The sequence below is a fragment of the Cervus canadensis genome, chromosome 2 (genome assembly GCF_019320065.1).
Source record: "Cervus canadensis isolate Bull #8, Minnesota chromosome 2, ASM1932006v1, whole genome shotgun sequence".
NCBI lineage: Eukaryota > Metazoa > Chordata > Mammalia > Artiodactyla > Cervidae > Cervus > Cervus canadensis.
In genome coordinates this window covers 17,437,531-17,460,920 of record NC_057387.1, presented here as the reverse complement: position 1 = coordinate 17,460,920, position 23,390 = coordinate 17,437,531, and the positions used below count along the sequence as shown (strand labels likewise).

At 50.1% G+C, this 23,390-nt stretch overlaps 9 non-coding genes across 9 annotated transcripts; 5 read left to right on the top strand and 4 right to left on the bottom strand.

Annotated features, from left to right (window-relative positions):
- Positions 1–838: 838 nt before the first annotated feature.
- On the bottom strand, positions 839–912 carry TRNAN-GUU. Its single transcript has one exon. It is a non-coding gene; the product is annotated as a tRNA-Asn (tRNA).
- A 694-nt stretch (positions 913–1,606) lies between these two features.
- On the top strand, positions 1,607–1,678 carry TRNAH-GUG. Its single transcript has one exon. It is a non-coding gene; the product is annotated as a tRNA-His (tRNA).
- A 7,328-nt stretch (positions 1,679–9,006) lies between these two features.
- TRNAE-UUC lies at positions 9,007–9,078 on the top strand. Its single transcript has one exon. It is a non-coding gene; the product is annotated as a tRNA-Glu (tRNA).
- A 2,273-nt stretch (positions 9,079–11,351) lies between these two features.
- On the bottom strand, positions 11,352–11,422 carry TRNAG-CCC. The gene has a single exon. It is a non-coding gene; the product is annotated as a tRNA-Gly (tRNA).
- Positions 11,423–13,104: 1,682 nt separating this feature from the next.
- TRNAG-CCC lies at positions 13,105–13,175 on the top strand. The gene has a single exon. It is a non-coding gene; the product is annotated as a tRNA-Gly (tRNA).
- An 815-nt stretch (positions 13,176–13,990) lies between these two features.
- On the top strand, positions 13,991–14,061 carry TRNAG-CCC. The gene has a single exon. It is a non-coding gene; the product is annotated as a tRNA-Gly (tRNA).
- A 2,273-nt stretch (positions 14,062–16,334) lies between these two features.
- Positions 16,335–16,406, bottom strand: TRNAE-UUC. The gene has a single exon. It is a non-coding gene; the product is annotated as a tRNA-Glu (tRNA).
- Positions 16,407–21,809: 5,403 nt separating this feature from the next.
- On the bottom strand, positions 21,810–21,881 carry TRNAH-GUG. The gene has a single exon. It is a non-coding gene; the product is annotated as a tRNA-His (tRNA).
- Positions 21,882–22,578: 697 nt separating this feature from the next.
- On the top strand, positions 22,579–22,652 carry TRNAN-GUU. The gene has a single exon. It is a non-coding gene; the product is annotated as a tRNA-Asn (tRNA).
- Positions 22,653–23,390: the final 738 nt, after the last annotated feature.

The window sequence follows — 23,390 nt, the reverse complement described above, 5'->3', positions numbered from 1 at the left end:
AGTTTTCCAAATTTGCTAGCCTATTGAGTGCAGCACTTTCACATCATCTTTTAGGATTTGAAATAGCTCAGCTGGAATTCCATCACCTCTGCTAGCTTTGTTCATAGTGATGCTTCCTAAGGTCCACTTGACTTCGCATTCCAAGATGTCTGGCTCTAGGTGAGTGATCACACCATTGTGGTTATTTGGGTCATGAAGATCTCTTTTGTACAGTTCTTCTGTGCATTCTTGCCACCTTTTCTTAATATCTTCTGCTTCTGTTAGGTCCATATCATTTCTGTCCTTTATTGTGCCCATCTTTGCATGAAATGTTCCCTTGGTATCTCTAATTTTCTTGAAGAGATCTCTAGTCATTCCCATTCTATTGTTTTCCTCTATTTCTTTGCATTGATCACACTATGCATTGTAAACACTAAGTGATAGAGCAATTGCTCTTCCAGGACTTGTCGCTATAGAAGACCTTGTTAAGGGGCCAACGATGTGTGTACAAGGATAACTACAGCATTATTTGTAACCCTGAAAGCATATGGAAAGAGTTAAATAGTTTTAACAGTAGGTGCCAAAAAAAAAAAAAAAAAGACTAGTAACTCCCTCGTTAAAAGCAATTCAGAAAGTAACTATGACATCTCAGGAATGTCCAGGGGACATATTTTCCAGGTGAGTTCTATCCAGCTCGGTGATGGCCTTCCGATCCCGCCTTATGTCCCTGTGAGGTGGACAGGAAACAGGAGCCAAGAGGGTAAGAGTGAAGGAGCCTTTCCCGCCTTTACAGTAGAGGATGGGCAGAAAAGAAAGAACCAAAAAGCTTTCACGTTTTAGAAGGGTGTAAAGCGAAAGGCGTCCCTGGGTGGGCTCGAACCACCAACCTTTCGGTTAACAGCCGAACGCGCTAACCGATTGCGCCACAGAGACTACCGAGTGTCCCATTTTTCTCAACACCGTAGAGAAAAAACAGCCCTTCCACGCAAGGCGGAGCCACACGCCTTTCCCCGGCGTGCTACACCCTCTCAAACCCTCGGACAACCGGAGAACTGACTTCGACGCACCGCGTTGCTTCTCGTGGGGAAACGGCAGTCGGGCGATTCCGAGGCCAGAAGGGCAGCGGTTCGTCCCCGCCGCGCCTGGCTCCTCACCCGCCGCAGATGCAGCGCCCCCGAGACGCCCCGGGCCTGAGCCGAGGGGGGCCCGAGGGAAGCTGAACCCGCGGTGGGCCCTGTGACGGCTCTCCGATTGCTTCGCGGGCGCTGCCCTCCCTGCGCTGGTCCGCGGTCGGTGGCGCGGGAGCCGGAACCAGGGGGTGCGGGGGGTCGGTCCGAAGGGACGAACGCGACGAGCCGGGAAAGAAGCCGGCGAGGTGGGGACCAGGATGAGGAGACTTCCCTGGAGGTCTGTGCAGAGGCACGTGCCTGATTCTGGGAGGCAAGACTTGGCTTCTGTTTTGATTTAGTCACCATGTATCAAAACTGAGAGGAAGGGACTGGAAAACAGGGCGGGGATGGAAGAAAGTCTATGAATACCTGTTGTCCAGCAACAGCGCAGTGACTGGAATGAATTTACGTCCGCCTGGTAAGAGCAAGGGCTGCGACGGCAGCAGGAGCCGTGGCGCGCCGTGATCGTATAGTGGTTAGTACTCTGCGTTGTGGCCGCAGCAACCTCGGTTCGAATCCGAGTCACGGCACTCTCACCCGTCGCCCCTGACGGCTGCCACCTTTTTACTTCGCCTGGAAACTTACACAATTGTAACCCCACAGAGTACTCATCTCAACGTTCTCATCCCTGGTCTGAGCAGAAGGAAACTGAAGGCGGCGATTTCTCCTTCCGCGCTGCTGTGGATATAGGGAGCCCAGCAAGGAGCCTCCTGTGCTGTACTTGGTGGAACGCCTAGTTTCTTTGTTACTCAAGACGGGCAGGAGAAAGACCCGAAAAAATCTGTGTCAGATAAGCGACTCCTCCTCCCTAGACTTGTTTTGCCGATTTCGTCTGGGCTCCTGGGAATCCCTGCTCCGAGGACGTTTTCAATCCTTGGCCATTGTTCCCTGGCCAGTCATCATACTGACCTCTCTAGTGCCCTTCGTTTTATACCCTCAAGGATCTTAACTGCCTGTCGGCAGCCACTCACTAGACAAATGGTATCCATCAGGACGGGACTACAGGAGGAACTTAACAATCACCGCTTATAAATGATGAAGAACCGTGACTACAGCACCCTCTGCTCTGACAACCAACTAGTGGAAATAGCGAACATGTGATTCTTCTGCCTGACTACAGCTTTGCTGGCAACAGACAGGAACGTTATACTGAGAGCAGGACCCAAAGCAGGGAGTTTGGGTCAATCACAAATGGAGATCAGACTTGAAGATTCCCTGAGCACAGAAACCTGTTTAGTCGTGCAAACAAAAGCTGCCTTAGCTTATTTTGCAAAATGAGTGAAACTTCAGTTCAGTTCAGTTCAGTAGCTCAGTCGTGTCCGACTCTTTGCAATCCCATGAACCTCAGTACGCCAGGCCTCCCTGTCCATCACCAACTCACTGAATTCATCCAAACCCATGTCATCCTCTGTCATCCCCTTCTCCTGCCCTCAATCTTTCCCAGCATCAGGGTCTTTTCAAACAAGTCAGTTCTTCACATCAGGTGGCCAAAGTATTGGAGTTTTAGCTTCAACATCAGTCCTTCCAGTGAACACCCAGGACTGATCTCCTTGCAGTCCTGGACTGGTTGGATCTCCTTACAGTCCAAGGGACTCTCAAGAGTCTTCTCCAACACCACAGTTCAAAAGCATCAATTCTTCCACGCTCAGCTTTCCTTATAGTCCAACTCTCACATCCATACATGACTACTGGAAAAACCATAGGCTTGACTAGACGGACCTTTGTTGGCAAAGTAATGACTCTGCTTTTTAATATGCTGTCTAGGTTGGTCATAACTTTCCTTCCAAGGAGTAAGCACCTTTTTATTTATGGCTGCAATCACCATCTGCAGTGATTTTGGAGCCCAGAAAAATAAAGTCAGCCACTGCTTCCACTGTTTCCCCATCTATTTGCCCTAAAGTGATGGGACTGGATGCCATGATCTTAGTTTTCTGAATGTTGAGCTTTAAGCCAACTTTTTCACTCTCCTCTTTCACTTTCATCAAGAGGCTCTTTAGTTCCTCTTCACTTTCTGCCATAAGGGTGGTGTCATCTGCATATCTGAGGTTATCGATATTTCTCCCAGCAATCTTGATTCCAGCTTGTGCTTCCTCCAGCCCAGCGTTTCTCATAATGTACTCTGCATATAAGTTAAACAAGCAGGGTGACAGTATACAGCCTTGACGTACTCCTTTTCCTATTTGGAACCAGTCTGTTGTTCCATGTCCAGTTCTAACTGTTGCTTCCTGACCTGCACACAGGTTTCTCAAGAGGCACGTCAGGTGGTCTGGTATTCCCATCTCTTTCAGAATTTTCCACAGCTTATTGTGATCCACACAGTCAAAGAGCTTGGGCCATTCTTGTTTATGCCTCTGAAAACCATAAACAAAACAAAACTGTTGGCAAAAAATGATAGGAGGTAACCACTTTTCACCATATCCCCATCACAAGGAAAACTCTGATATAACCAATCACAGTGAAGAATAAACAGTCATTGCCTCCTCACTGTATAAGCTGCTTTATAACAATATACCTCTGAGCCTCCTTCCATAGTTTGTTGGAATACTCCCTCTTCCTAAACCGTCTTTTTGGGCACCGTCAACCTTTACTAATTGTTGTTTTGGTGACCTGATGTTTTTACTTCTTTTGTATTTGGACTTTGACAGTGCCTCAACGTTTTCACCTATCATACTGGGCCAACAAGGAAACTCCCCATCATACTATCATTGTCCCCTGTGCCTGAATTTAGTGACAATTCAATCAGCAATGAGGAATCATTAAAATCATTGTCATTGGCCTCTGATTTATTTGTTGATCATCACTGTCCAGACTCCTTTCAGTTGTATGTTTGCCTCTTCTAAAATGTCATGGAAATGCAACCATAGTAGAAATACTCTTTCTATACCTCTTTATCTGTATATCTCTGACTTTATCCATTGTTGAGTAAAGCAGATGTCATTTCTCTTTCATTGTTGACATGTATTCCATGGCAATAACACAGCACTGTCTATTTACCATTCACTCGATAGACAGCATTTGAGCTGTTTCCAGTATTGGCTATTGTGAATGAAGCTGCTTTGAGCATTCTCTCCACAAGAGATGTGTGGACACAGGTTCTCATTTCCCTTAGAAAAAAACAAAACCTAGGTGAAGAATTGACGGTACCAAAGAGCAGTATATCCTCAACAATATAAAAGCCACAAAAGCTTTTCCCAAAGCAGTTGTACCATTTTATATTACCCCCAACAATATGGAGAGAGTTGTAGTTATTCCACATCTTTGCAAGACTGTTTGTGTTTTGCCTCCTTATAATTTTAGCCATCCTACTAATAGTGGTAGTATCTCGGTGTGGTTTTAACGTCCATTTCTTTAACAGCTAAAAATATTGAGCGCTCCTTGTATTCTTTGTTGGCCATGTGCACATCATCTTTTCTGATGTACCTGTTCATATCTTTTACCCAACTGAAGAAAGTTGTATGTTCCTTAAAAATAGGACTTTCCTGATACTAAGAATCTGCCTGTGATATAGGAGACCCTGGTTCAATTCCTGGCTCTGGAAGATCCCTGGAGAAGGGATAGGCTACCCAGTCCAGTATTCTTGGGCTTCCCTTGTGGCTCAGCTGGTAAAGAATATTATTGGATCAGAGGAGGTCATTATATATTATAATCACGGGGAGGCAGGATCATAAGCTATCTTTTGTAAATATTTTCTCCCTCTTTGTAGCTTGCTTTTCCACTTTAGTGGCATCTTTGGCAGACAAGATATGGTTAACGTTGTTGACGTCTAATTTATCATTTGTCTTGGTTTTATTTTAATACATTATTTGTGTCCTGGTTAGTAGATCTTTGCCTATGACCAAATCATAAAGTATCCTCAAAATGCCTTCTACCATTAACTTTTATGTCTTGGGTTACAATTTAACTCAGACTAATTCTTGTCTGTGAGATAGAAATAAAGCTGCCCCCACCCCCAATATTGAACCTATTTCCTTTCCCTATTGAACTGCTATTCCTGAAAACTCATTCACATATTGAGCCATAGGTCAGTTTGAAATCTCTCAAATCAGTCCATTTTCTATTTGTGTACCGTGATACCACTTGTACATTGCTGATCTATAGGAGGTCATAGTAACTCTTATAGTCAGGTAGAGCACGTTTTCCTGTTCTGTTCATTTCCATTTCCACACCAAATGATACATTTTTGAACATGTAATAATTCACACAACCATCACGCAGGCCAAGATATGTCATCACTTCCTCCTCTCCTTTTGCTATGGGACACCAGCCCTTCCTCACAGGTACTGGCTGCCCCTTTGTGGCAAATATCCTCTACTGTGGCCTCTGGGGAGGACAAATGCCCAGATGCCTGCAGGGCTGAAGAACTTGCAAGAAAGATCTGCAAAAGTGTCAAAGCAGTTTGCATTTCCAGGTGCACGTTGAGGGGGCAAGTTAAGGGGTGCTAGTGGTGACGGAGGGGCGAGGAGGCAGCAGGAAGTTAGCTCGTTTCTCAGACCTTTGATCAAGAGAAAGTTTTCTTTAGTAATTTCTAACTGTGGAAAGTACAAAACTTTGTGCTGTTTAACATTTCCTCTTCTTTCTAGGGAAAGAGACTCCAATGGGGGGTACCTAATTTGCAGAGTTGATCACTGGGTGTGGTGTTGAAAACTGAAAGCTAGGGGAGAGCTCTTGTGTTTCATGCCTATAAAAGAAGATGAGGGAGAAGGGGAGATACAGAGAAGGGATAATAGGCTGGAGCCTGAAAACTGATCTTAGGGTCTGGCCCTGGATGTCAGATTTGGGGGAAATAGGAGACATTGTTGATCATATCCAGGGAAGAAGGACTTTAGTGGAAATAGAGACACTTAAGGCCACCTTATGACATTTTGCATACATTTATATGTAATTCTTATTTCCCTTTTATTTTTATAGATAAGGCTCAGGTGAGATTAATTCATTCATTTCTTTTTGGAATGCACATTTAAATAGAAATGAGTACCTTACTTCAAATAGTCACCCATGAACCTCATGGACTCTTCATAGATTCTACCAGCTGTGCATTAAAAGTAAAATGGGCCCAACCTGGGGACCCTACTTGGGAAAGTGCAATGAATTTTAAAGGGGGTGGGTGGGAGAAATGAGACACTCTCAATAATACTTGCTTTCCTCACCATAGTGATTTTCATGTATGCTCCACACCTGCTCAATCCTTTCAGTCAAATAAGAGCAGTTTGGAAAATAAAAAGAATTCAGTTAATTGCATCCTGGAAATGTATGGAAATCATGCCTAGGGAAGCTCAAGTACTACCAGATGGGAAAATTGGGAATTGCCTACTCACTGGTACCCAGGCCATCCTTGTCTGCTTTGTCTATTTAGGTAGACTGGACAAGGGGACTCCATTTACCTTCACCAGCAAGGAGGATATTCCAGAGGTGGTCACCTTCACTGGTACCTCTAGATCCTGAAACTTGATAGGATTTTTCTTCATTTTCTCTTTGATCTCTCTTCCGCCTACTTAATAAGAGAAGATTCACTGCCTTGTTTCTGTCAGGACCCTTTTGGGGTTCCTTTGGGGCAGACTGAAGTGGGCATCTGGTTTCCTCTAGGTGTCCCTCCTGGCTTGGGTGTTTCAGGAGCTCAGGGTGACCCAGTATGGAGTTCCTAGTGGGTGGGACACCTGGGAGACCAGAAGGCTGTTTGCTAGTGTGGCTGGAAGTGTGGTTCCGTGTGTTGGGCACCACATTGAAACCTTATTCTTCACATGCACTTCCTCCTCAGGGAAGCCCAAATAATGTAGCCTGTAAAGTTTCTCTACAGGCTGTACTCAAAGAGAGGAGAAATTATGGAAGGGGTGAGAGGAGCCTCACTGAGAAGACCCAGACTTATTCCTGGCAGCCCCTCATGCACAGGCTCAAAAGAGGTTGATTTCAAGATTGGAAACAAAAAAGACCTCATGGCAGAAAACCCCAGGATCTAGAGATGAAAATCTAAAATCCTAATGTCTAGATGAATAGGGGACTGAGTTGAATCCACACCTGCATGCTGAGCAGGAGAGTCACCTGCCCAAATTCAGAGGCCAGGAACAGGAGACACTGGGCACATTGCTGGTTCTCCATCAGAGACAATTTGGTCTCCCACATGCACCCTGGCCCCATCTGTGACACTAGGCCCTGTGTGGAGACATCTTTTACTTTTTAAGACTGGGGGAGGGGGATGGAGACTTTCCCCCTGGAGGAAGGGTGAGAGAGAAGGTCACTAAACATGCTTCAGTCCTCAGGCAGACTCCAATCCCATGAAGAATGATCCCATTCAAAATATCAACACTGTAGAAGTTGAGAAATCCTGGTGTAGATCAATATCCATATACTTGAGAGTCGAGAAAACACCAATTCCTGAGTAACTGGATGTGGGGTCTGAGGAAAACTGAGGCAGCAGAGAGAACTCCAAGATTTTTGACCTGTGTATAGAGAAGGATGGAGTTGGCATGGACTAAGGTGGGAAAACTATAGGTGCAGCAGGTTGTAGGGGGAACTCATCCTCTGGGATTTTTCCCAGCAAGAACACTGGAGTGGGTTGCCAACTCTTTCTCCAGGCAGTCTTCCTGGGTACAGGAATCAAACCCATGCCGCCTGTGTCTTCAACATTGCAGGCAAATTGTTTACCCACTGAGGCATCAGGGAACCCTGTAGTGGGGAAGATCTGTTTTCAAATGGCACTCGGGTCCTCCAGCCCATTGCACGGAAGAGCCAAGCAACTGACCACGTGGTGGCAAAGGAAAGTACCCCTTTCACTGCAGGGTTCTCAGCAAGGAGAACAGGCCGCTGATGCTCAAAAGACCCCAAGTCACGGATGGCTTTCAGGCAAGTGTCAATACAGACAGTGTGGAGGAGAGGGTGCCAGGGTGTCTGATCAGCTCCCTGATCAGACTGTAGTCCTCTGACTGCTTGATGGTGAGGTAGCAAGGTGAAGTTTCTGGAATCAACATCATCATAATGACCCTCTAACCTCTACTGGGTCTATGTGCTTGTTGTGGTCAGCAGTTTCCATCTGGGTTCTGTGAAAACAACCTCAGAACAGGCATCAAACATTGTCATCTATGTCCTAAAGGGAGAAACTTCAGGTCCTGTGATGCTGCTATGTGACTCATTTATTGTGAAAATTGTTAGCAGTCCTCCTACCCGACTGCTGCTCTTTGTCTCTGCATGTTCTCACTCCTCTCAAAACTAATTCTTGAGCCAGACTTCTGGCAACTCAGGGATGGCTCAGGAGACAGGAATTTTTCTCCACGCGGAACTGGGGAACACTGAGGTATGGGTGAACCGAGAAAGCCATTTCAGGGATTGCTGGACTTTGGACCCAGACTCCAGATCGCAGTCTTTGAGCCAGACTCCCGAGAGCTTTCCGTTCAAGCCCTCTCCGTTGCTGCACCCGCCCGAGTCCTTCTGGACCTTGGAGATGCGGGCTCTCCGTGAGCGGTCCCTGTCCCGGGCACAACGCCTCCCGCCTCCTCCGGGCCCCTGGCCGCCGCTCCAGCTCCCCGGGCCCCAGCGACCTTCTATGCTATTCACTCCCGGGCACCTCGCTAAGGCGGGTCACCAGTCCAGTTCTGAGGTGCGGCCGGAATGAGGCAACTTGCTCCTGACTTGGGGACCAGGCGGGACTCGGGGGCGCTGGGTGCCTCACCGGCAGGTGCCTTTTCTGGGGGAAGAAGGGAAGGGATGGCCTTTGGAAAGGATTTCTGGAAGTGAGGGCGAAGGCTCAAGACCTTGGAGAAGGCGCAAGACCTCCCCCGGGGAGAAAGGAAAACGGTGATTGTAGTCAGAGCCAAGGTGCTCGCTTCAGCAGCACATATACTAAAAATAATAGTCAGAGGCAAGAACCTCCCTGGTGGTCTAGTGGCTAGGATTCGGCGCTTTCACCGCCGCGGCCCGGGTTCGATTCCCGGTCAGGGAAGCCTTTTGTGCATCCCCTGATTCACCGTATCGAGAAAAACTACAGTCGCGGATCCTCTCACCAGATGAAAGCAGCTTGTCAATTATGCGAGTGGAGTCGGTAGATAAGACGCTGCTGGGTCGGAGGGTCGGGCGGAGTGGGCAGTCGGCGCCGTTCCTTGAACAGCTTTGCGGAGCGCGGTTTGGGAGAAGAGCGCGGGCCGGGGGGAGAGCAGGGTGTTGACCGTGAGTATCGGTGGAGGGATGGGAGGCTGCACCGTGCCTGCGGGCGGTGGGCTCACACTTAACCGGGCACCGGAGAGACTGTGGCTACGAAGGTAGTCCTTCTCAGAATGAGGCTCGTCTATTGCACTCGGGACCTCCAGATGCCGGGATCTCCTCTACTGCGAACCGCCTTCGTGCTCTCCGCCGATATCCCGCGGTTCATGACAGGCGACATGTCTTCCGTGGTGCCTCGCTGTGCTCCGCTCCCCAGATCCAGAGCGGCAGGCTCACCCCCAGCCAGCGCGCCGCTGCTTGGAAATAGGGTCTGCACCCCCATCTGCCCGCTTTCCTATTTCGTGACCAAAGCGTCTGGATTTGTCCTGCGTCTTGAGGCACGCCTCCGGTCTGTCCGCAAGTGCCAGACGTGCCTTCTCCCGCAGCCTGCAGCCGGCCACGCGCTTGTGGGTGCGCGCGCCTGGGCCCCACCCGCCGGGCTCCGCACTGGAACGGGCGGTCCCTGCAGGCTGGCCCGGAGGGCATCTGCCGGGGAAAGGCCGCGCGGCCCCGGTGCCGGGAAAGCGCGGGAGCATCGCTCGGAAGCCTCGCGCTCCACAGTCCCTTTGGGGCCAGGTCAGAAGGAGGCACCCCTTCCAGGAATGCGGAGGTCCGAGACCTCCCTCCGCCAGGAGGCTCCCGGGGCCGGCGCGCAGTATCCCTGGCCCGGCCTAGCCAACTCCCCACCGGCTAGCCCACCCCCCTTCTCCTCTTCCACCCCAGCCGTGTTCCGGCGGAGAGTCAGCGCTCCCTCCACGAGCCCCTCGCCCGTCGGCCGCGCAACCCCCAGATATCACCTAGCCGCCTCTCCGGTGCCTGCGGAGGGACTTGGATCTCTATTTTCCTACAACCGGAGGAGCGAGAACGTGCGGACTCAGGCGGCAACCCGTTCCCTTGCCGGCTCTCTGCGCTCTGCCCATCGAGGGGCCTAGCTCAGGACCCTGGGTCTTCCGCGGTCCAGGGAGCCGGCCACGCTGGGCCGGCTCTCCCACTGCTCCTCAAGAAAGAGCAGCAATGTCCTGCGGGGTCCAGAAGAGGCACCCGGGAAATCATCCAGCACAAGCCGGGACACTGCGCAATGGAGCCCTTCGGAGCAACGCTTCGGTCGGCGCGTCCTTCCCTCCGAGGGCTTCGGGCAGACAAGAATCACCCAGGACGATGAGCTCTCCACTGTCCTGAGACCAGAGGAAAGGAGGGCATCTTCCAGGAGAGCAGCAGCACTGAAGCCTGTGGTCGCAGAGAGGCTTCCGGAGCCAGAGCGCCCTCCCGCCAGCAGAGCTATCCCCGGGCTGTAGAATCTCACCCGCCGAGTCCGCCTCCTCCCCTGCCCCTCCTTCTACACCTTCCCGCGTCTCCTACCCCCTCCGCCCGTCTTCGTTTTCTACCTTGGTGGTCTTCGAGTGCCTCGGGACCTCTCACCTCCGCCACAGATTGCTTATTTCCGGCAGTTCTAAGCTTCAAATAAGGAAATGTATGTAAGAGGGCAACGAACGCTCAACAATGGTGACCACCCCCCCCCCCAACTTTTTTTAAAATCAGTAACATTATCTGAATTATCAGGATTGCCTCGTTTGTAACAATTACATTTTCATTGTCGGAATATACTGATGGACATTTAAACCTTACATGTTGAGTAATGAATCGGTTCTGCTATTTTCTTATGAATAATGATGTGCAGAAGAATATTTTTACACATACATCCTTGGCAATTCTGCAGGATAGAGACCGTTCTTTTATTTGTCAGAGGACACTTGCAGGTAGAAAGACAGAAACTGGCCAGCGAGGTGGTGACTGGGAGGCACGCCAAGTGCTGCTCCCTCACAGCCCTGGGGCTCTGGGACAGTCCAGTCCCAGTTCCCACGACTCCTTAAGTATCTTCTGCTCAGGGCTGCCTTCGGATTACAGTCCCTTTTCTTACTCCTTGTCGGTAGAACCACGACCTAACTGGACTTGGCGCGGGGAGCAGGCAAAACCACGCAGTGAAAAGTCTGGGATGAAAAACTAAGACGAGCACGTTGCATTGGCCGGGAATCGAACCCGGGTCTCCCGCGTGGGAGGCGAGAATTCTACCACTGAACCACCAATGCCTCGGTTGTCTGACTTTCTGACGGCCCTGGGGAAGGAATCTCCAAAGCGACTGCGACACCCTCGGCGGCGAAACAGGCTTACACCGCTCTGTTTGGAAGACAGAGTTCACAGACTGACAGGCACTCGAGGCAAAGGCTCGCCAAGAAGGGCTACAATCAGGCAACAGCGTAAATTGGGAACATTCAAATGAAAATATCAAAATATCGGCGTTATCAGCTCAGGCCACAACTCTGAAAAAGGCTCTTTATGACCATACCACAGACCCCTGCAGAAGAAACATCGGAAATCCAGCCAGATCCCTTGTTTATGACCCTACACCTTCAACTGGCAACCTCAGACTCTTAGAGGGTCTGAGAAAATTATCCAACTGGCTAGGTTAGGCAAGTGAAATTCTAATACAGGTATGAAATAAGAAACAGAGGCAGAATCAGACTGTAATTAGAGGACGGAAAGGGCCAGAATCTAAATAGAGATAATGAAGAAATACACCGTTTTTCGGTATAAACAAGTGAGGCAGTCTTGTAAGCATTACAACAATAGTATGTGTCAGGTTTCTGAGGTGTTCAAAGCATTTCGATGGATAGGTGAAATGTCATAACTATTTAGAGATTAATTAATACTGTTTGTAACCAATGTTTGATTAAATGGAAGAATCTCATCTCCTAAACTGGACTCTGTGTTGTGCTGAGTTTTAGCATTTGTGACTCTGAGATGCATATGGGGCATTCGTAGGCTTTGGTGTCTTGGTTGTATAAGGAACAGACTAAACTCTAGAAAAGTATTGACGGGTGAAATGTTAACATATAGGTCCTCTGATGAGACTGAAGTACAGAGTGATGTCTTTCCCTAATTTTCCCTGAGTTATTTACACTGAAGAAAGGAACCTGGTGTGGGGACTCCCCCACATGTTGGGACTTAGGAATCATTATGACTTTTTGAAAGATAGGAGCTGCAGATACGCGGTTATGGTTCTCTTGCTGAGAAAGCAAGCTAGGTGGAGGCTGAGTCATAAACTTGAGCTCAACAAGGAAACTGACCATCACCTCAACCTTGAAGAACTTTGGCTCTGTCTGCCCTCTGTCCAACACCAGGGTTCACACCACCTCTGGCCAACACGCTTTCATTTACCACCCACATCAACCAGATCTACTTGTATTCCCGCACCTCTTTCTAAACTGCAAACCTGCACTTTCAACCCACAACTCCTACTTCACAAGTCAATGCCTCTTATACGTCTGAGAGTCACAAATGCTCAAATGCAACACACCATCTAGTTCCCTTTCAGCATCACATACCACCCTCTGCTTCAGCCCTCTAGGAGCAGACCCAGGCACAGCATCTTCCTAAGAGTAGTGGGCACTGTCTCCCAGTGTTTCCGTCAATCACCAGTACACACCCAAATCCATTCCCACCCTTACCTGGTGTGTTTACCCTCACCACCGGCCACCCTGTTGTCCAAACCAGATCTTGTTAGTCTCTTTTTATAAACTCTCATCCTCCTGGCACCAAAGTTTATGTCCAGTATAACCAACAGAGAATGCCTAACTAACTGGGTGTTTTTTGTTTTTTTCCTTCAGTTTTTCTCTGCCCCTCTACCGAACAGGCCTGTTCCAAAAAAAAAAAAAAGAAGTCCTTCCTGAGCCACTTTCTGTGGAGACCTAGTGCATCCCAAAAAGCCAACGCATTGGTGGTTCAGTGGTAGAATTCTCGCCTCCCACGCGGGAGACCCGGGTTCGATTCCCGGCCAATGCACATACTTTTTGATCCGCTCTCCTCTTTTCTATGGCCAATATCCTTAGGCTAGACAAGTCGTTTCCTACCTGGAATTTTACCAAGACCTGAGAACTCGGATCTACCTCACCAGGAAGGTCTGAGGCTCCATTCCTCAGCTTCTTGTGTCTCTGAAGGAATTGCTCCGACAAAGTATCCTTCTCCCTGGACCCCTAACACCTCTCCTGCTACAGCTACTGTCTTTCAGTGATCTTCATTTCTAGAAGACAGGATAAAAGTAACAACGGTTTTAGTTTGAAATCTTCCAAAATGCAGGGGTTCAGCAAACACACCTGGAGCTTAAAAGTATGTGAGGGCTGCAAAATTCCTGATGTCGAGAGCACTTTCTAAAACGTACGGTGAGCGGGTACCTGTTGCTGTTCTCTCTTTACGACCTTAGATGCTGGTGGAAACCTAAGTTTTGGGAGAGCAGGCCAGAAAACCCACGTGTATTGTGTATTGTCTAGGAATCGAACCCAGGCCTGCAGTGCAGGAGGCGACAATTCTACCACTGAACCACCTTTTGAGCTGGACTAGGTCTCCTCAGAAAGTGGCTCAGGAAGGACTTTTTTGGGGGGGCGGGGCGGGGGAACAGGCCTCTTCCATAGAGAGGCAGAGAAAAACTGAAGGGAAAACACACACACACACACACACACACACACACACACCACCTGGTTGGTTAGGCATTCTCTGTTGGTTATACTGGACAGAGCGGTGTAAGCGTTTCCCTGTCGAGGGTGTTGCAGTCGCTTTGGAAATTCTTTCCGGGAAAGCCCTCAGAAAGCATAACAAGCGGGGCATTGGTGGTTCAGTGGTAGAATTCTCGCCTCCCACGCGGGAGACCCGGGTTCGATTCCCGGCCAATGCAACGTGCTCGTCTTAGTTTTTCATCCCAGACTTTTCACTGCGTGGTTTTGCCTGCTCCCCGCGCCAAGTCCAGTTAGGTCGTGGTTCTACCGACAAGGAGTAAGAAAAGGGACTGTAATCCGAAGGCAGCCCTGAGCAGAAGATACTTAAGGAGTCGTGGGAACTGGGACTGGACTGTCCCAGAGCCCCAGGGCTGTGAGGGAGCAGCACTTGGCGTGCCTCCCAGTCACCACCTCGCTGGCCAGTTTCTGTCTTTCTACCTGCAAGTGTCCTCTGACAAATAAAAGAACGGTCTCTATCCTGCAGAATTGCCAAGGATGTATGTGTAAAAATATTCTTCTGCACATCATTATTCATAAGAAAATAGCAGAACCGATTCATTACTCAACATGTAAGGTTTAAATGTCCATCAGTATATTCCGACAATGAAAATGTAATTGTTACAAACGAGGCAATCCTGATAATTCAGATAATGTTACTGATTTTAAAAAAAGTTGGGGGGGGTGGTGGTCACCATTGTTGAGCGTTCGTTGCCCTCTTACATACATTTCCTTATTTGAAGCTTAGAACTGCCGGAAATAAGCAATCTGTGGCGGAGGTGAGAGGTCCCGAGGCACTCGAAGACCACCAAGGTAGAAAACGAAGACGGGCGGAGGGGGTAGGAGACGCGGGAAGGTGTAGAAGGAGGGGCAGGGGAGGAGGCGGACTCGGCGGGTGAGATTCTACAGCCCGGGGATAGCTCTGCTGGCGGGAGGGCGCTCTGGCTCCGGAAGCCTCTCTGCGACCACAGGCTTCAGTGCTGCTGCTCTCCTGGAAGATGCCCTCCTTTCCTCTGGTCTCAGGACAGTGGAGAGCTCATCGTCCTGGGTGATTCTTGTCTGCCCGAAGCCCTCGGAGGGAAGGACGCGCCGACCGAAGCGTTGCTCCGAAGGGCTCCATTGCGCAGTGTCCCGGCTTGTGCTGGATGATTTCCCGGGTGCCTCTTCTGGACCCCGCAGGACATTGCTGCTCTTTCTTGAGGAGCAGTGGGAGAGCCGGCCCAGCGTGGCCGGCTCCCTGGACCGCGGAAGACCCAGGGTCCTGAGCTAGGCCCCTCGATGGGCAGAGCGCAGAGAGCCGGCAAGGGAACGGGTTGCCGCCTGAGTCCGCACGTTCTCGCTCCTCCGGTTGTAGGAAAATAGAGATCCAAGTCCCTCCGCAGGCACCGGAGAGGCGGCTAGGTGATATCTGGGGGTTGCGCGGCCGACGGGCGAGGGGCTCGTGGAGGGAGCGCTGACTCTCCGCCGGAACACGGCTGGGGTGGAAGAGGAGAAGGGGGGTGGGCTAGCCGGTGGGGAGTTGGCTAGGCCGGGCCAGGGATACTGCGCGCCGGCCCCGGGAGCCTCCTGGCGGAGGGAGGTCTCGGACCTCCGCATTCCTGGAAGGGGTGCCTCCTTCTGACCTGGCCCCAAAGGGACTGTGGAGCGCGAGGCTTCCGAGCGATGCTCCCGCGCTTTCCCGGCACCGGGGCCGCGCGGCCTTTCCCCGGCAGATGCCCTCCGGGCCAGCCTGCAGGGACCGCCCGTTCCAGTGCGGAGCCCGGCGGGTGGGGCCCAGGCGCGCGCACCCACAAGCGCGTGGCCGGCTGCAGGCTGCGGGAGAAGGCACGTCTGGCACTTGCGGACAGACCGGAGGCGTGCCTCAAGACGCAGGACACATCCAGACGCTTTGGTCACGAAATAGGAAAGCGGGCAGATGGGGGTGCAGACCCTATTTCCAAGCAGCGGCGCGCTGGCTGGGGGTGAGCCTGCCGCTCTGGATCTGGGGAGCGGAGCACAGCGAGGCACCACGGAAGACATGTCGCCTGTCATGAACCGCGGGATATCGGCGGAGAGCACGAAGGCGGTTCGCAGTAGAGGAGATCCCGGCATCTGGAGGTCCCGAGTGCAATAGACGAGCCTCATTCTGAGAAGGACTACCTTCGTAGCCACAGTCTCTCCGGTGCCCGGTTAAGTGTGAGCCCACCGCCCGCAGGCACGGTGCAGCCTCCCATCCCTCCACCGATACTCACGGTCAACACCCTGCTCTCCCCCCGGCCCGCGCTCTTCTCCCAAACCGCGCTCCGCAAAGCTGTTCAAGGAACGGCGCCGACTGCCCGCTCCGCCCGACCCTCCGACCCAGCAGCGTCTTATCTACCGACTCCACTCGCATAATTGACAAGCTGCTTTCATCTGGTGAGAGGATCCGCGACTGTAGTTTTTCTCGATACGGTGAATCAGGGGATGCACAAAAGGCTTCCCTGACCGGGAATCGAACCCGGGCCGCGGCGGTGAAAGCGCCGAATCCTAGCCACTAGACCACCAGGGAGGTTCTTGCCTCTGACTATTATTTTTAGTATATGTGCTGCTGAAGCGAGCACCTTGGCTCTGACTACAATCACCGTTTTCCTTTCTCCCCGGGGGAGGTCTTGCGCCTTCTCCAAGGTCTTGAGCCTTCGCCCTCACTTCCAGAAATCCTTTCCAAAGGCCATCCCTTCCCTTCTTCCCCCAGAAAAGGCACCTGCCGGTGAGGCACCCAGCGCCCCCGAGTCCCGCCTGGTCCCCAAGTCAGGAGCAAGTTGCCTCATTCCGGCCGCACCTCAGAACTGGACTGGTGACCCGCCTTAGCGAGGTGCCCGGGAGTGAATAGCATAGAAGGTCGCTGGGGCCCGGGGAGCTGGAGCGGCGGCCAGGGGCCCGGAGGAGGCGGGAGGCGTTGTGCCCGGGACAGGGACCGCTCACGGAGAGCCCGCATCTCCAAGGTCCAGAAGGACTCGGGCGGGTGCAGCAACGGAGAGGGCTTGAACGGAAAGCTCTCGGGAGTCTGGCTCAAAGACTGCGATCTGGAGTCTGGGTCCAAAGTCCAGCAATCCCTGAAATGGCTTTCTCGGTTCACCCATACCTCAGTGTTCCCCAGTTCCTCGTGGAGAAAAATTCCTGTCTCCTGAGCCATCCCTGAGTTGCCAGAAGTCTGGCTCAAGAATTAGTTTTGAGAGGAGTGAGAACATGCAGAGACAAAGAGCAGCAGTCGGGTAGGAGGACTGCTAACAATTTTCACAATAAATGAGTCACATAGCAGCATCACAGGACCTGAAGTTTCTCCCTTTAGGACATAGATGACAATGTTTGATGCCTGTTCTGAGGTTGTTTTCACAGAACCCAGATGGAAACTGCTGACCACAACAAGCACATAGACCCAGTAGAGGTTAGAGGGTCATTATGATGATGTTGATTCCAGAAACTTCACCTTGCTACCTCACCATCAAGCAGTCAGAGGACTACAGTCTGATCAGGGAGCTGATCAGACACCCTGGCACCCTCTCCTCCACACTGTCTGTATTGACACTTGCCTGAAAGCCATCCGTGACTTGGGGTCTTTTGAGCATCAGCGGCCTGTTCTCCTTGCTGAGAACCCTGCAGTGAAAGGGGTACTTTCCTTTGCCACCACGTGGTCAGTTGCTTGGCTCTTCCGTGCAATGGGCTGGAGGACCCGAGTGCCATTTGAAAACAGATCTTCCCCACTACAGGGTTCCCTGATGCCTCAGTGGGTAAACAATTTGCCTGCAATGTTGAAGACACAGGCGGCATGGGTTTGATTCCTGTACCCAGGAAGACTGCCTGGAGAAAGAGTTGGCAACCCACTCCAGTGTTCTTGCTGGGAAAAATCCCAGAGGATGAGTTCCCCCTACAACCTGCTGCACCTATAGTTTTCCCACCTTAGTCCATGCCAACGCCATCCTTCTCTATACACAGGTCAAAAATCTTGTAGTTTTCTCTGCCACCAGTTTTCCTCAGACCCCACATCCAGTTACTCAGGAATTGGTGTTTTCTCGACTCTCAAGTATATGGATATTGATCTACACCAGGGTTTCTCAACTTCTGCAGTGTTGATATTTTGGATGGGATCATTCTTCATGGGATAGCGGTCTGCCTGAGGACCGAAGCATATTTAGAGACCTCCCCTCTCACCCTTCCTCCATCTAGACGCCAGTGGAAACTTTCCATCCCCCTTCCCCCAGTCTTACAAAGTAAAAGATGTCTCCACACAGGGCCTAGTGTCACAGTGTGGGCAGGTAGTGAGGGTGGGAGCCCAGAGAGAACCAGCAATGTGCCCAGTGTCTCCTGTTCCTGGCCTCTGAATTTGGGCAGATGACTGTCCTGGTCAGGGTGCAGCGGTGTTTTCAACTCAGCCCCCTGCTCATCTAGACGTTAGGATTGAAGTTTTTGATCTCTAGATCCTGGGGTTTTCTGCCATGAAGACTTTTCTTTGTCTCCATCCTTGAAATCAACCTCTTTGAGCCTGCCTGCCAAGTGCAGCCAGATGTCGGGTCTGCTCAATGAGGGTCCTCTCGCCCCCATCTGGAATTTCAGGTCTCTTTGAGTTCAGCCTGCAGAGAAGCTTTGGGGCTACTTTATTTGGGCTGCCCTAGGCTTCCCTGAGGAGGAGGTGCACAGGGATGAATAGGGTTTAAATGTGGTGTCCGACATGTGGGGCGACACTTCCAGCCTCCTGCTTTGCAGCCTCTGGTCTCTCAGGGGTCCCGCCCATTGGGAGTTGATACTGGGTCAGCCTGAGCTCCTGAGACACCCAAACCAGGAGTGACATTTAGGGGAAATCAGATACCCACTTCAGTCCTGTCCCCAAGGGACCCCAAAAGTGTCCTGACTGAGAAAGAAAGGCAGTGAATCCTCTCTTTTTGGGTAGGCAGAAGAGAGATCAAAGGGAAAGTGAAGAAAAATCCTATGAGGTTTCAGGATCTAGAGTTACCATTGAAGTCCACCACCTCTGAAACATCCCCCTGGCTGGTGAAGGGCAATGGAGTCCCCTTGTCCAGTCTACCCAAGTAGACAAAGCAGACAAGTATGGCCTGGGTACCAGTGAGTAGGCAATCCCCAGTCTTTCCACTTGGTAGTATTTGAACTTCCCTAGGCACAATTTCCTCTTCATCAAAGGACTAAAAACTGAGCTAACTTCCCGCTGCCTCCTCACCTCCCTTCACCACCACCACCCCTCAACCTACCTGCCCCATCATCTGGAAGTGCAGAGTGCTTTGACACGTTCCTGCAGGTTCTTCAGCGCTGCAGGTAACTGGGACTTTGTTCTCCAAAGAGGGAGCAATAGAGGGTCTTTGGCCACAAGGGGGCAGCCAGTACATGTGAGGGAGGGCCTGTGTCCCAAAGGGAAAGCAGAAGAGGAAGTAACATATCTTGGCCTGGGTGATGGTTACATGAGTTATTACATGTTGTAAAATGTATCATTTGGTGTGGAAATGAACAGAACAGGAAAACTTGTTGCTCTATCTAACTAGAAGAGTTACCACGACCCCCTATAGACCAACAAAGTGCAAGTGGCATCAAAGTACAGAATTACAAAATGGACTGAGTTGACGGACTTGAAACTGACCCATAGCTCAGGAAGTGAATGGATTTTCAAGAAAAGCAGTTCAATGGGGAAAGGAAATCGGTTCAATATTGGGGACAGGGCAGTTTATTTCTATCTCACAGACAAGGATTAGTCTGAGGTGCATCGTAGACCAAGACATAGAAGTTAGAAGGCATTTTGAGGATACTTCGTGATTTGGTGGTAGGCAAAGATTTATTAACCAGGACACAAAGAATATAAAACAAAGACAAATGATACATTAGATATCATCAATGTTAACCATGTCTTCTCAGCCAAAGATGCCACTGAAGTGGAAAAGCAAGCTATAGACAAGAAGAAAATATTTACAAAACATAGCTTACAACCCCACCTCCCCATTATTATAATGTATAATGTCCTTCTCCAACTCAATAATAATTTTTTTAAAAAGAACAATCAACCAACTTTTTTTTTTTCAGATGGGTAAAAGATATGAACAGGTACTTCAGAAGATACGCACATGGCCAATAAAGGATACAAGGAGTGCTCATTATTTGTAGCTGCCAGAGAAAAGGACATCAAAACCACATTGAGATACCACTACTCTTTTAGTAGCATAGCTAAAATTATAAGGAGAAGAAACACCAACAATATTGCAAAGAAATGGAATAACCACAACTCTCATTCATATTGTTGGGGGTAATATAAAATGGTACAACTGCTCTGGTAAAAGCTTTAATGTTTCATGAAATTGAGTATATACTACTCTTTGGTACCAGCAATATTGCCTATTCACCTAGGTTTTTTTCCAAGAGAAATGAAAACCTATGTCTACAAAATCTCTTGTGAAGAGAATGTTCAAAGCAGCTTCATTCACAATAGCCAATACTGGAAACAGCTCAAATGTTCTCTATCGAGTGAATGGTAAACAGACTGTGCTGTGTTACTGCCATGGAACATATCTCAACAATGAAAGAGAAATGAAATCTGCCTGACTCAACAATGGATAAAGTCAGAGAGACTATGCAGATAAAGAGGTGTGAAAAAACAGTATTTGCACTATGATCCCATTTCCATGACATTCTAGAAGAGGCAAATATACAAATGAAAGGAGTCTGGACAGTAAATGTTAACAAATAAATCAGAGGCCAATGACAATGATTTTAATGATTCCTCATTGCTGATTGAGTAGTCACTAAATCCAGGCAAAGGGGAAAATAACAGTAGGGCTGAGAGTTCCCTTGTTGGCCCAGTCTGATAGACAAAAATGTTGAGGCACTGTCAAAGTCCATATACAGCAGAAGTAAAACCACCAGGTCACCAAAACAGCAATTAGTAAAGGTTGACAGTGCCCAAAAAGATGGTTCAGGAAGAGGGAGTGTTCTAACAAATTACGGAAGGAGGCTCAGAGGTGTCCTGGTATAAAGCAGCTTATACAGTGAGGAGGTAGTGGCTGTTTATTCTTCACCAATGATTAGTTGTATCAATAAATTACAGTCTTCCTTGTGATAGGGACTTGGTGAAAAGTGGTTGCTTTCTACCAATTTGGGCGAACAATTTTGTTTGGTTTGGTTTGGTTTGGTTTTCAGAGGCATAAACAAGAATGGCACAAGGTAGGTTTTGTTCATTTTGCAAAATAAGCAAAGGGAGCTTTTCCTCGCACAATTAAACAGTTTCCTTTACTCAGGGAATCTTCAAGTCTGATCTCCATTTGTGATTGACCCAAACTCCCTGCTTTGGGTCCTGCTCTCAGTATAGCTTTCCTGTCTGTTGCCAGCAAAGCTGTAGTCAGGCAGAAGAATCACATGTTCGCCGTTTCCACTAGTTGGTTGTCAGAGCAGAGGGTGCTGTAGTCACGGTTCTTCATCATTTATAAGCGGTGATTGTTAAGTTCCTCCCGTAGTCCCGTCCTGATGGATACCATTTATCTAGTGAGTGGCTGCCGACAGGCAGTTAAGATCCTTGAGGGTATAAAACGAAGGGCACTAGAGAGGTCAGTATGATGACTAGCCAGGGAACAACGGCCAAGGATTGAAAAAGTCCTCGGAACAGGGATTCCCAGGAGCCCAGACGAAATCGGCAAAACAAGTCTAGGGAGGAGGAGTCGCTTATCTGACACAGATTTTATCGGGTCTTTCTCCTGCCCATCTTGAGTAACAAAGAAACTAGGCGTTCCACCAAGTACAGCACAGGAGGCTCCTTGCTGGGCTCCCTATATCACAGCAGCGCGGAAGGAGAAATCGCCGCCTTCAGTTTCCTTCTGCTCAGACCAGGGATGAGAACGTTGAGATGAGTACTCTGTGGGTTACAATTGTGCAAGTTTCCAGGCGAAGTAAAAAGGCGGCAGCCGTCAGGGGCGACGGGTGAGAATGCCGTGACTCGGATTCGAACCGAGGTTGCTGCGGCCACAACGCAGAGTACTAACCACTATACGATCACGGCGCGCCACGGCTCCTGCTGCCGTCGCAGCCCTTGCTCTTTCAAGGCGGACGTAAATTCATTCCAGTCACTGCGCTGTTGCTGGACGGCAACAGGTATTCATAGACTTTCTTCCATCCCCGCCCTGTTTTCCAGTCCCTTCCTCTCAATTTTGATACATGGTGACTAAATCAAAACAGAAGCCAAGTCTTGCCTCCCAGAATCAGGCACGTGCCTCTGCACAGACCTCCAGGGAAGTCTCCTCATCCTGGTCCCCACCTCGCCGGCTTCTTTCCCGGCTCGTCGCGTTTGTCCCTTCGGACCGACCCCCCGCGCCCCCTGGTTCCGGCTCCCGCGCCACCGACCGCGGACCAGCGCAGGGAGGGCAGCGCCCGCGAAGCAATCGGAGAGCCGTCACAGGGCCCACCGCGGGTTCAGCTTCCCTCGGGCCCCCCTCGGCTCAGGCCCGGGGCGTCTCGGGGGCGCTGCATCTGCGGCGGGTGAGGAGCCAGGCGCGGCGGGGACGAACCGCTGCCCTTCTGGCCTCGGAATCGCCCGACTGCCGTTTCCCCACGAGAAGCAACGCGGTGCGTCGAAGTCAGTTCTCCGGTTGTCCGAGGGTTTAAGAGGGTATAGCAGGCCGGGGAAAGGCGTGTGGCTCCGCCTGGGGTGGAAGGGCTGTTTCTTCTCTACGGCTTTGAGAGACGTTGGGCACTCGGTAGTCTCTGTGGCGCAATCGGTTAGCGCGTTCGGCTGTTAACCGAAAGGTTGGTGGTTCGAGCCCACCCAGGGACGCCTTCTGCCTACCTTTTTAGAAGCTATAGGTTTTCTTGGCTCTTCTCTGCCCATCCTCTACTGTAAAGGCCGAAAAAGGCTCCTCCTCTTGTCTCTTGTGTCTTATCCACCTCACAGGGACAGTAGGCAGGATCAGAAGACCATCACCGAGCCATACAGAAGAGCTCACCGGGAAAATAAAGTGAAAGTGAAAGTCGTGGCCGACTCTGAGACCCCATGGACTGTCCATGGAATTCTCCAGGCCAGAATGCTGGAGCGGGTATCCTTTCCTTTCTCCAGGTAATTTTCCCAACCGAGGGATCGAACCCAGGTCTCCCGCATTGCAGGCGGATTCTTTACCAACTGAGCTATCAGGAAAGCCCCAACCGGAAAATAGGTCCCCTGGAAATCCCTGGGATGTCAGCGTTAATTTCTGAATTGCTTTTAACGACGGGATTACTACCGTCTTTTTTTCTGCATGTAGTATTAAATAGAGTATTTAACCCTTTCCATATGCTTTTGAAATTAAGCTGGTTTTATGATTTCATGGTTACAAATAATGCTGTAGTCCATCCTTGTACACACATCGTTGGCCCCTTGTACAAGGTCTTCTATAGCAAAGAGTCCTGGAAGAGTAATTGCTCTGTCACATAGTGTTTACACGGTTCGTATACAATTCTATTTCTGCTGACACATGTGGGAACATAAGAATCTTGCAGTCACTTTTTTGGTATATGTGGAATCATATATTAGATGGCA